Here is an 11,075-nt window from a genome sequence, read left to right as displayed (position 1 = left end):
TCTGGATCAAAATAAGGACAATTGACCGATCAGGTGCAACCCGGGCCATCAAATTACTCTTGAACTAATTTCCAAAACCGTCACTTAGAAAACAAAGGCCCATTCCTAGGGGGGTCCGAGCGCATCCCCCCCCCCCCCCCCCCCCCCCCGGAACTCTTTCTACCATGAGATATGGTCACTTTTAGTGGTTCACTACCTTATTTTGGTCACATTTCATAAGGGTCAAAGTGACCTTGACCTTGATCATATGTGACCAAATGTGTCTCATGATGAAAGCATAACATGTGCCCCACATAATTTTTAAGTTTGAAACAGTTATCTTCCATAGTTCAGGGTCAAGGTCACTTCAAAATATGTATACAATCCAACTTTGAAGAGCTCCTGTGACCTTGACCTTGAAGCAAGGTAAACCAAACTGGTATCAAAAGATGGGGCTTACTTTGCCCTATATATCATATATAGGTGAGGTATTAAATCTCAAAAACTTCAGAGAAAATGGGAAAAATGGGAAAAATAGCTGTTTTTTGGACAACATTTATGGCCCCTGCGACCTTGACCTTGAAGCAAGGTCAAGATGCTATGTATGTTTTTTGGGGCCTTGTCATCATACACCATCTTGCCAAATTTGGTACTGATAGACTGAATAGTGTCCAAGAAATATCCAACGTTAAAGTTTTCCGGACGGACGCCGGGACGGACGGACGGACGGACGGACGACTCGGGTGAGTACATAGACTCACTTTTGCTTCGCATGTGAGTCAAAAATCAAGGAAAATGGAGCAATCTGAGCCATCAGTTTTTCTTTATTTTCAATTTTTTTATTTATTTATTTATTTTTTTTTTTAGGGGATGGTTTCCGGAAACCCTCCCCTGGATCCGCCCCTGCCAACTAAAACTTCCATGTCTGTGTCAACTCATTCAAATGTTCTATGCCATTAAGGCCTTACACTCGGCGATCTGACACACTTTTCGGAGTCAAAGATTTCTTTTACATGGCCCGGGTCAGGTGACCGCCGCCCAAATAAGGGTACCCCCAAAATCGACCTGAAAAAAATAGTGTAAGGCATGAACAAATCGACGAAAATCAGTTCAGAATAGGCACAACTTGACACATTTTACATACGATGAGAAAGCTAAATGAATTATATATGCAGAACAGGTTGTTTTGCTACGTGTCTTGCGTATTTCTTGTGCCAGTTCTGTCATTTCCACTGATGCAGGTGTCGATCGCAACCTTTGAAACGTTTGTATCTCTTGCTTACATACGAAACGTACTCTGGGCACAGTTTTGATTCATTAGAGATAAATTTTTTTAGATGTAATGCAATCTCCCGGAAAATGTGTTAAAGCGCTAGCCCCTCGATGATCAGAGGTTTGTGTACTTGCATCTAAACTAAAAACATCCACGACTTCACATATATATATTTACTAGATGAATACCCGCTTCGCCGGGAAGAAGTCGGGCCGAATACCCGGCTGCGCCGGGGACACGGCTATGCCGGGTGTACGCCGGCTTTGCCGGTGCACCGCACGGAGGAAGGGAGATAAACGCGGCTGAAAACACTGGAGAAGATAAGGAAGAGTTACTGGGAATGGATCCAGAGAAAAACCAAAATCGGTTCAGCGTTGCGCGCTGAGAGCACGTGTTGAAAATTCTCATCGACCAGGTTATGTCCGGGGTCTACCTGAATATGCCCACCAAATTTGAAGCAGATCCATCGAGAACTTTGGCCGTGCATCGCGAACAGACAGACAGACACAAGTCGTATATATATATATAGATAGATAGATAGAAGATAGATATACAGACACACGATTCAGTGTTACAAGTACTACTACATCACTCCGTAGACTCCTTCGCAGCGGTGTGTTTTATGTTGCGTGCCGCACGGGTGTTTGCACCCCGCACGCTGGAGCGGTAAGTTGAGTGGGGTTTGTGTCTCGATAAAACAGCTTCTTCTATAAACATTTCGTAACTTTGCACATTAAGATATGTCTTGTTAGATCTGTTAGTGTTTCTTCTACACGCCGATGTACTTTTTGGGTGCATATTTTGTATATTATAGCCGTGATTCTGTAAAATATCACGCCTGTAACTGCACAGAAGCAAATTTCGTAGCATTCGCAACAAATTACTGGTGTAAACTCTAATGTGAAGAACTGCCATCAGTTCCACAAAAAACCTGAACCTTTCTGCAGTACTGAGGCCGAGTTTCAAGCTTCTAGGACCTTGCAGACAGCGAAAAGCATTTGGAGAATGAGAATTATCCTACAACTTCTGTGTTTGCCCCCCGAAGCTGCCGTGTTTCGCCCCCGCAGCTGCCGTGTTTGCCCACCGTTTGTGTTTGACCACCGACCCTGCACACTCATGTTTATGTCCTCTAATTGGCTTGGAGCTATTTTGCAGGAACCATGGAGAGTTACTATGGGGCAGTATCTCTACCTACTGAACCAAAAAACAGAAACCGATGATCTTTTCTTTTTCTTCTCAGCTTGGTCTTCTTCTTCGCAGAGGGCCCCAAAGGGTTTTAAAATCGTGATCGTGATTGGCGTTTTTGACCTTTCTGTGACCGTGATTGCCGAAATTTCCATTTCTGTGATCGTGATGGGACTTTGCCCGTGATCCGTGATGACAAAAAAATCAAGTCTCGTGATCGTGATCGTCATTTGTTTTCGTGATCGTGATGGGCATTATTGCAAAGCATTTTATTTTCAACGTACATTTTTCACAGCTGTATCACTCTATGATCCTCTATTCGTCAAGGTGTTTGTGATCGTGAAAACAAAAATCAAGGTAACTGTGATCGTGAAAGCTAAAATGTTCCTTCCCGTGATCGTGATGATACCCCCCCTTTGGGGCCCTCTTCGCAGGGTAGCGCAGTCGGTAGCACGTTGGACTTGTAACCAAAAGGTCTCGGGTTCGATACCCCGGTCGGGCGACCCCATATAAACGAAGGAATGAAAATTTATACTGCGCATTAAGGCGATTGTAAAGTGATGAAAGCTAGTGATGTGCATAAAAGGTCGCGCTACTGGGATGCATCGGTAAAATTTCAAAACAAGCAGCCGTTTTCAGTTGTTATGTACCTGCGTAACGCACTGTATTCTTTGACTGTTAAAGTTAAAATAACGGGTAAGTGCGAGATTTGTTAAATCTCTAGCTCATGCCTCTCAGATCGTCATTCAGTTTTTAATAAAAATGAACAGTTTGACGGCGATTGGTGCTCAAATTTTGGAGAAATTCACGTTTGATTTTTAGATCTAGATCTAAATCTTTCCACACTTTAGCATCGCCTTAATATTGCAACTCGACGTCGGCGGTGAGAGGGTAACAGGTATTGTTTATAAAAACACATTTTATAATATTTGTGTGTTTCAGCACGTATGGATTATACATGCTACCAGTGTGGAACAACTTTTGCCATCTTCCATGAAATTATCCCCCATAACGTCAATGAACACCCCGATAAGCAGCTCAAAATTAGAATTTTGACCGTCAACAGTAACACTGGGAAACAATCGTATGCAGGGCACAATTATAAAGTCATTCCGGCAGATGTTCTGAAAGGCGGACAAAGAATAGTTGCAAAGGATTCGCACAATATTGTTCTCATTTCAAATGACGATTCTTCAATTGAGGAAGATCCTACAGAAGCAAATGCACAACTTTCTTTCTTTATTTATTTATTTGGTGTTTAACGTCGTTTTCAACCATTCAAGGTTATATCGCGACGGGGAAAGGGGGGAGATGGGATAGGGGAAAGGGGGGAGATGGGATAGAGCCACTTGTTAATTGTTTCTTGTGCACAAAAGCACTAATCAAAAAATTGCTCCAGGGGCTTGCAACGTAGTACAATATATTACCTTACTGGGAGAATGCAAGTTTCCAGTACAAAGGACTTAACATTTCTTACATACTGCTTGACTAAAATCTTTACAAACATTGACTATATTCTATACAAGAAACACTTAACAAGGGTAAAAGGAGAAACAGAACCGTTAGTCGCCTCTTACGACATGCTGGGTAGCATCGGGTAAATTCTTTCTCGTCCCAACCAATATGGGACTCCCCCTAACCCGCGGGGGGTAAATGCACAACAACAGGTTCAGAAACTGTTGCCAGACGTAATTACCCAACTAAAAAGAAGTGGACAGTTGGTTCCTGCAAAATAGCTCCAAGCCAATTAGAGGACATAAACATGAGTGTGCAGGGTCGGTGGTCAAACACAAACGGTGGGCAAACACGGCAGCTGCGGGGGCGAAACACGGCAGCTTCGGGGGGCAAACACAGAAGTTGTAGGATAATTCTCATTCTCCGAATGCTTTTCCCTGTTTGCAAGGTCCTAGAAGCTTGAAACTCGGCCTCAGTACTGCAGAAAGGTTCAGGTTTTTGTGGAACTGATGGCAGTTCTTCACATTAAAGTTTACACCAGTAATTTGTTGCGAATGCTACGAAATTTGCTTCTGTGCAGTTACAGGCGTGATATTTTACAGAATCACGGCTATAATATACAAAATATGCACCCAAAAGGTACATCGGCGTGTAGAAGAAACACTAACAGATCTAACAAGACATATCTTAATGTGCAAAGTTACGAAATGTTTATAGAAGAAGCTGTTTTATCGAGACACAAACCCCACTCAACTTACCGCTCCAGCGTGCGGGGTGCAAACACCCGTGCGGCACGCAACACACCGCTGCGAAGGAGTCTACGGAGTGTACATAGTACTGACAACATTTTATTTGAATATGACCATTGGCGAAAATTTGCTTGTCGTGTGAACAAATGAGACACAAATGGAACGTTCAGGCTGTTTTCTATTGACAGCGATTATCACTTAGCTACTCAGTCTCAAAACATGCCCCGGTCACACATGACTGGGCATCACTATAGCACTGCAATCATGCCAAAATATTTGATGGTATTTACAGGACTAGCGTACGTAAATCAGTGAAACTTTGGCAGTATTTGTTACAATCATTTGTTCGTATGCATGCAAAGTTATGATTATGCCGGTGTGTGTGTGTGCCAGTGTATGTATGTGTGTGTTTGTGTGTGGATCAATCAATCAATCAATGAGTCTTATATCGCGCGTATTCCGTGGGTACAGTTCTAAGCGCAAGGATTTATTTTATTTTATTTTATTTTATGCAATTTATATCGCGCACATATTCAAGGCGCAGGGATTTAATTATGCCGTGAGAGATGGAATTTTTTTACACAATACATCACGCATTCACATCGGCCAGCAGATCGCAGCCATTTCGGCGCATATCCTACTTTTCACGGCCTATTATTCCAAGTCACACGGGTATTTTGGTGGACATTTTTATCTATGCCTATACAATTTTGCCAGGAAAGACCCTTTTGTCAATCGTGGGATCTTTAACGTGCACACCCCAATGTAGTGTACACGAAGGGACCTCGGTTTTTCGTCTCATCCGAAAGACTAGCACTTGAACCCACCACCAACCCGGTTAGGAAAGGGGGGATAAAATTGCTAACGCCCTGACCCAGGGTCGAACTCGCAACCTCTCGCTTCCGAGCGCAAGTGCGTTACCACTCGGCCACCCAGTAGAGCGATTTTTCTCTTTCATTGTTTTCTATAAATGTCTTTGATGACGTCATATCCGGCCTTTAGTAAAAGTTGATTGACATTTTGGTCAAACAAGTTTCTGGCTTTGACTCAGTCCGGACTATGAGATTGTATTTCAGCTTGGAAGCTTTAAGATTAGTTAGTTTGTTCTTTAAAACTTGTCATTAAAATAGAGGTTTCACTACTGAACAGAATTTTTACAAATTGGATTGTATTCCGTATCAATTACTGAATGAGTCAAAAAATATATGGATAATTATGTACTATTTACTCTAAAAATGTGCTCAGACAAAAAAAATCGGTTTATGCAAATAAGGTATTGGTACTACGTTCGCATGCATGACATCATTCTGTAGGTCCGTGCATCACATGATATACGAGACGAGCGTGACCAGTCTCGGTCCGGCCTTGGGTTTCGGCTAGCCAACTCTTACTACGTACGTGTAGTCTCGGTGAGAGGGCTCCCCAAAGTGCGCGTCCCTGCGTCCTATGCTCATTAGAACTAGAAGCCAAAATCACGTACTAAAAATTCATTGAGGGGGTCCCGGGACCCACTAAACCTAAACTTGGCCAACAAATTATTGCAACAAATTTCAAACCCAAATTAAAGCATTAATCCCCGTGTCATTTCATTAAAACTGTATATGCCAGTTAAGACCGTTCACTTAACCTCCAGGATCACCTTTTGGATTAAATATTTCTTTTACAGGGATCACGTGACCGCCGTTCAAGTAAGGGTACCCTCAAAATCGACCAGACAAAAACGGAAGAGCCGAATGAAAAATTGACAAGAAATCACAATAGGCAAAACTTTGCAACTTTGACATACGAGAAGAAAGTCAAACCAATTATCTACCCTGAATAAATTGTTTTGTTTTGCTACCTTGGGTATTTCGCGTGCTATGCTATTCCTACTGATGCAGGTGTCGATCGCAAGAGCGGTCAAAAACGGGTCTGTTGGTCTGTTGAGACAGTGATATCAACCCCCCCCCCCCCCCCCTCTCGATTTTGATATCACTGTCTCAACAGACCATAGCAGAAGATACTCATCATCACACAGTCCGTCAATATTGGGTAATGTGACAAACCTTAATTTCAACAAGTAAAGTTCGACATTTTGTAAGTTCACGTTTAGTCTAGACGATTGATTAACGTATTGAAATAACAATCCTATAATACAGCTAACCACAATAACACAAAATCGACATTATGAGTTATCTATATATATATACGACTTGTGTCTGTCTGTGTGTGTGTCTGTGTGTCTGTGTATCTGTGTATTTGTGTATTCGCCATGCACGGCCAAAGTTCTCGATGGATCTGCTTCAAATTTGGTGGGCTTATTCAGAGAGACCCCGGACACAACCTCATCGATGAGATATTTCAACACGTGCTCTCAGCGCGCAGCGCTGAACCGATTTTGGTTCCACCTCAGCTATTTTGGTTCCACCTCAGCTACCCGGGCCCCCATACCGACACACCATAGCCGCTACACCACATCACAACGCCAAAGTTCTCGGTGGATCTTTTTCAAATTTGGACACCGTATTCAGCTACACCCCGGACACAATATCATCGATGAGATATTTCAACACGTGCTCTCAGCGCGCAGCGCTGAACTCATTTTGGTTTTTGTGTTCATTTCACCATTATAAGTAACTCTTCCTTATCTTCTCCAGTGTTTGGCGTTTATCTCCCTTCCTTCGTGTGGCTTTCCCGTTCAGTTGTAAGTTACTATTACTATTTTTAGAATGTCACTGCGCTGTCCACTGCGCTGTCCACAACGCTTCCCTTGCACCCGTAAGTTGTTCTTACTGTCAAAGTGAAAAGGTCGAATCAATTTATAGCCACGCGAAAAATACACTCTCACCTATCTCTATATATTTATAGATACAGATATGCATATATATATATACGGCTTCTCTGTGTGTGTGTGTGTTTGTGTGTGTGTGTGGGCAAAAACCTGTGTATTGTAGAGTTCTGTTTGTGATGTGGTCTAGCGGCTTTTGTCCATCTGTATGTTCTGGCATGTGAGAAGCCACAGCAGATAATATAGGGCTAAGAAATAAGCTCTAAAATTCTCAATCCCGTTTGACAGGACTTCGCCTTCAAAGGTGATTGTGGTGAACCGCCACGCTGTCTGTCTCTGTCTCGCGCCGTTCACCCCAAATTCCCGTTTCTGAGTAACTATTTTTAGAATGTCACTGCGCTGTCCAGAACGCTTCCCTTGCACCCGTAAGTTGTTCTTACTGTCAAAGTGAAAAGGTCGAATCAATTTATAGCCACGCGAAAAATACACTCTCACCTATCTCTATATATTTATAGATATAGATATACATATATATATATACGGCTTCTCTGTGTGTGTGTTTGTGTGTGTGTGTGTGTGTGTGTGTGGGCAAAAACCTGTGGATTGTAGAGTTCTGTTTGTGATGGGGTCTAGCGGCTTTTGTCTGTCTGTATGTTCTGGCATTTGAGAAGCCACAACAGATAATATAGGGCTAAGAAATAAGCTCTAAAATTCTCAATCCCGTTTGACAGGACTTCGCCTGCAGAGGTGATTGTGATGAACCGCCACGCTGTCTGTCTCTGTCTCGCGATTCACCCCGGCGAAGCCGGGTATTCCTCTAGTTTCTAATATGCTGACTGTTAGCAAATGATAACAAGACATGTCGAGAAAAAAGATATCAAGCATGAGCCTTTTAGGCGAATGCTAATATCGTTTGTGAGACATGTCTGTTATCATTTGCTAACAGTCAGCATATTAGAAATAACGGTTTTATTACCGTTTAATTCGACCAAAAGAAATTTCGAAGCAACCCCGCGAATTAGACAGAACAGCCGCAATGGGAACTTGAGCGCTTCTACCTGATTATGCCTGTCAGTCAAAGAATTCTCGTGACCCGAGTCAGCCAATCAGAGTAACACACCTGACGTGATGAATATTCACAGGTCAAATGCCTTTGACACACAACAATCTCACAAGATAAACCATGTTGAACATGCGTTTCGGTTGCTTCGCTTTTTCTCGTTGAACAGAGAGCGACAGAATGTGAACCGACTCCAGACGGATGGGAAATGACGTAAAGATACATTTGATGTAAAGCGAGTGACGCAATTTCACTTGATTTTTCCGAACTTTGATCATTTAGATTTCAAGTGAGCGGTCGGCATTGCACACTCAGACGATGGGCGGTGCCTTGCTGTTCCGTTACGCACCCACCGACAAAACTCGCTTTTCAGTATTTTTTTTTAGATAAAGAGAGTATTACCTGACAGCATTTGAAGTGTCATTCTTTAGAATAAATCACGCTGATATTATTGAATTACATTTTTACTTTGTCTTGTTAATTTTTAGCGTGATAAACAAAAAAAGGTTCCTGCCTGAACGTTATAACATTTAGAGGGTCACCCAGAATCCGTCCTGATTGGTCAAAAAGCCATATGGGGCACTGCCGAATTGGTAATAATAGAATATAATATAGCTATTCTGATGGACACGTGGGGGAATTCGGGGGCTGTGATTGGATGGTCTCTTCCGATCATCAAAGCATAATGCTACGGAAGTCGGCCATTTTTGCCAATATCCAAAAGCATATTGACAATAACAAAGACGCATGGTTCCGGTTTACCCACCAGTGTACCACACGATGTTTCAAAGTTCCCGGCGACGGACAACAGCACACACTGACAACTTGAAATTCTTCTCGGGAATGTTTTTCAGCTTTACAAATGTCGATAGCATACCCTTTTCTGCTAACTTCCTGATGAAACAGGACTAAACCAATTATTTTCTGTCCCTAAACACCACAAAATGCCCAAAGTCGAAAGATGTAGTACAAACAGGGAAGTAAAACGGAACAGCCGTTTTTGTGTGCCTGTGTGAGCTAAGTTGCCGACTGACACAAACTTTTGCATTCGGCTTTTCTAATCTCGTAACTCCACACTAAATACCCCAATTCCCCTCTGAAGTATTGATGTTCAACCCATGGCACTAACATTCATGTAGTCGTTTATAACTGAGGTTGACTCGACAATTCGCTTCATGACGAGACAAGTATAAATGCCATTCACCAAACTGAAAACTTCGCTGCCGTCTGTTCGCGTTGTACGGATTAGCTGTTCTCTTCTCCTCCCCTTGTTGCATCCTAGTTCTTCAGTTGTTTCTAGTTTTCCGTTGATGTTGTGTTTTGGTCTTCTTCATAAGTAGTCTTGTTCAAAATTTAAAAAACTCAAACTTCTTTTTGTTGTATACGAATGAACTAATAAAAAGCTGTTTAACACTACAGCTGTGTTGTCAAATCGAGTTATTTTCCAAAGTCAGTCAGTGTGGCGCCTGCGCAAAACTAATGCGCATAAGAAACGGCGTTTGCTATCAAAACCTGAGATCAACGCATCGACGCACAAACTGTCATTTTGTAAGTTTGGAACAACAAATCAAGGTCAGAACAGCTATATAATCGCTATTGTATTTTCAGCGTAGCAATAGGGTCCGATATTTAGACTCGAACAAGTATAATGCGACTCGTCTTCGACTCGTCGGCATTATACTTGTCTCGTCTAAATATCGGACCCTATTGCTACGCTGAAAACACAATAGCTGTTCTCTCGTGCTGGTCGCGGCACAGCCGGTCTCTGTCGCGGCTGCTGGAACTGTTGCAGATATGAGTTGTCAAGGGGATTCAAGTACGACAGTCTATTTTTATCCAAGTTCTATTTTGGGAGAGGAAAAACAATCGATGCGCGTGCGTCAACACGTGTGCTTTCGGCTTGGTCCGGCCTCACGACTGCCAGAGGATGTACGCTAAAGTTTCAAAATGTTAATAGAAAAGATCTGATTTTGGCCTGGAGGAGTCACAAAAACCGCAGATAAGTAATCATTGCCAATTCCGAAAATTATTGATAGGGAAAGCTATCTATAAGGGTGTGTCAGTGATAAAGGGTTTGCGCTTTCCTTTGCGTTTCTAAAAAATGAACTGTGCCTACAGTGTTATGTCTACGGTATATTCAAGATCTATTGGATTATGTTTATTTACATCTTTCTCTCTGTCTCTGTCAGTGTCTGTGTCTGTGTCTGACCCTGTCTCTGTCTGTCTCTCTCTCTGTCTGTCTCTGTCTCTCTGTCTATGTCTTTCCGTCTCTGTCTCTGTCTCTGCCCCTCTCAGTCTCTCTCTCTCTCTCTCTGTCAGTCTCTCTTGCTCTCAGTCCCCCCCTCTCTCTCTCTCTCTCTCTGTCTGTCTATGTCTTTCCGTCTCTGTCTCTGTCTCTGTCTCTTTCTCTCTCTCAGTCTCTCTTGCTCTCAGTCCGCCCCCCCCCCCCCCCACCTCTCTCTCTCTCTTTCTCTCAGTCCCACTCTCTCTCTCTCTCAGTCCCCCCCTCTCTCTCTCCCTCTTTTGCTCTCAGTCCCTCTCTCTCTCTGTCTCTCACTCCCCCATCTCTCCCTCTCTCAGTCTCTCTTTCTCTCAGTCCCTCCCTCT

The sequence above is a fragment of the Littorina saxatilis genome, linkage group LG10 (genome assembly GCF_037325665.1).
Source record: "Littorina saxatilis isolate snail1 linkage group LG10, US_GU_Lsax_2.0, whole genome shotgun sequence".
Taxonomy (NCBI): Eukaryota; Metazoa; Mollusca; class Gastropoda; order Littorinimorpha; family Littorinidae; genus Littorina; species Littorina saxatilis.
Note: the sequence above shows the minus strand (reverse complement) of the source record.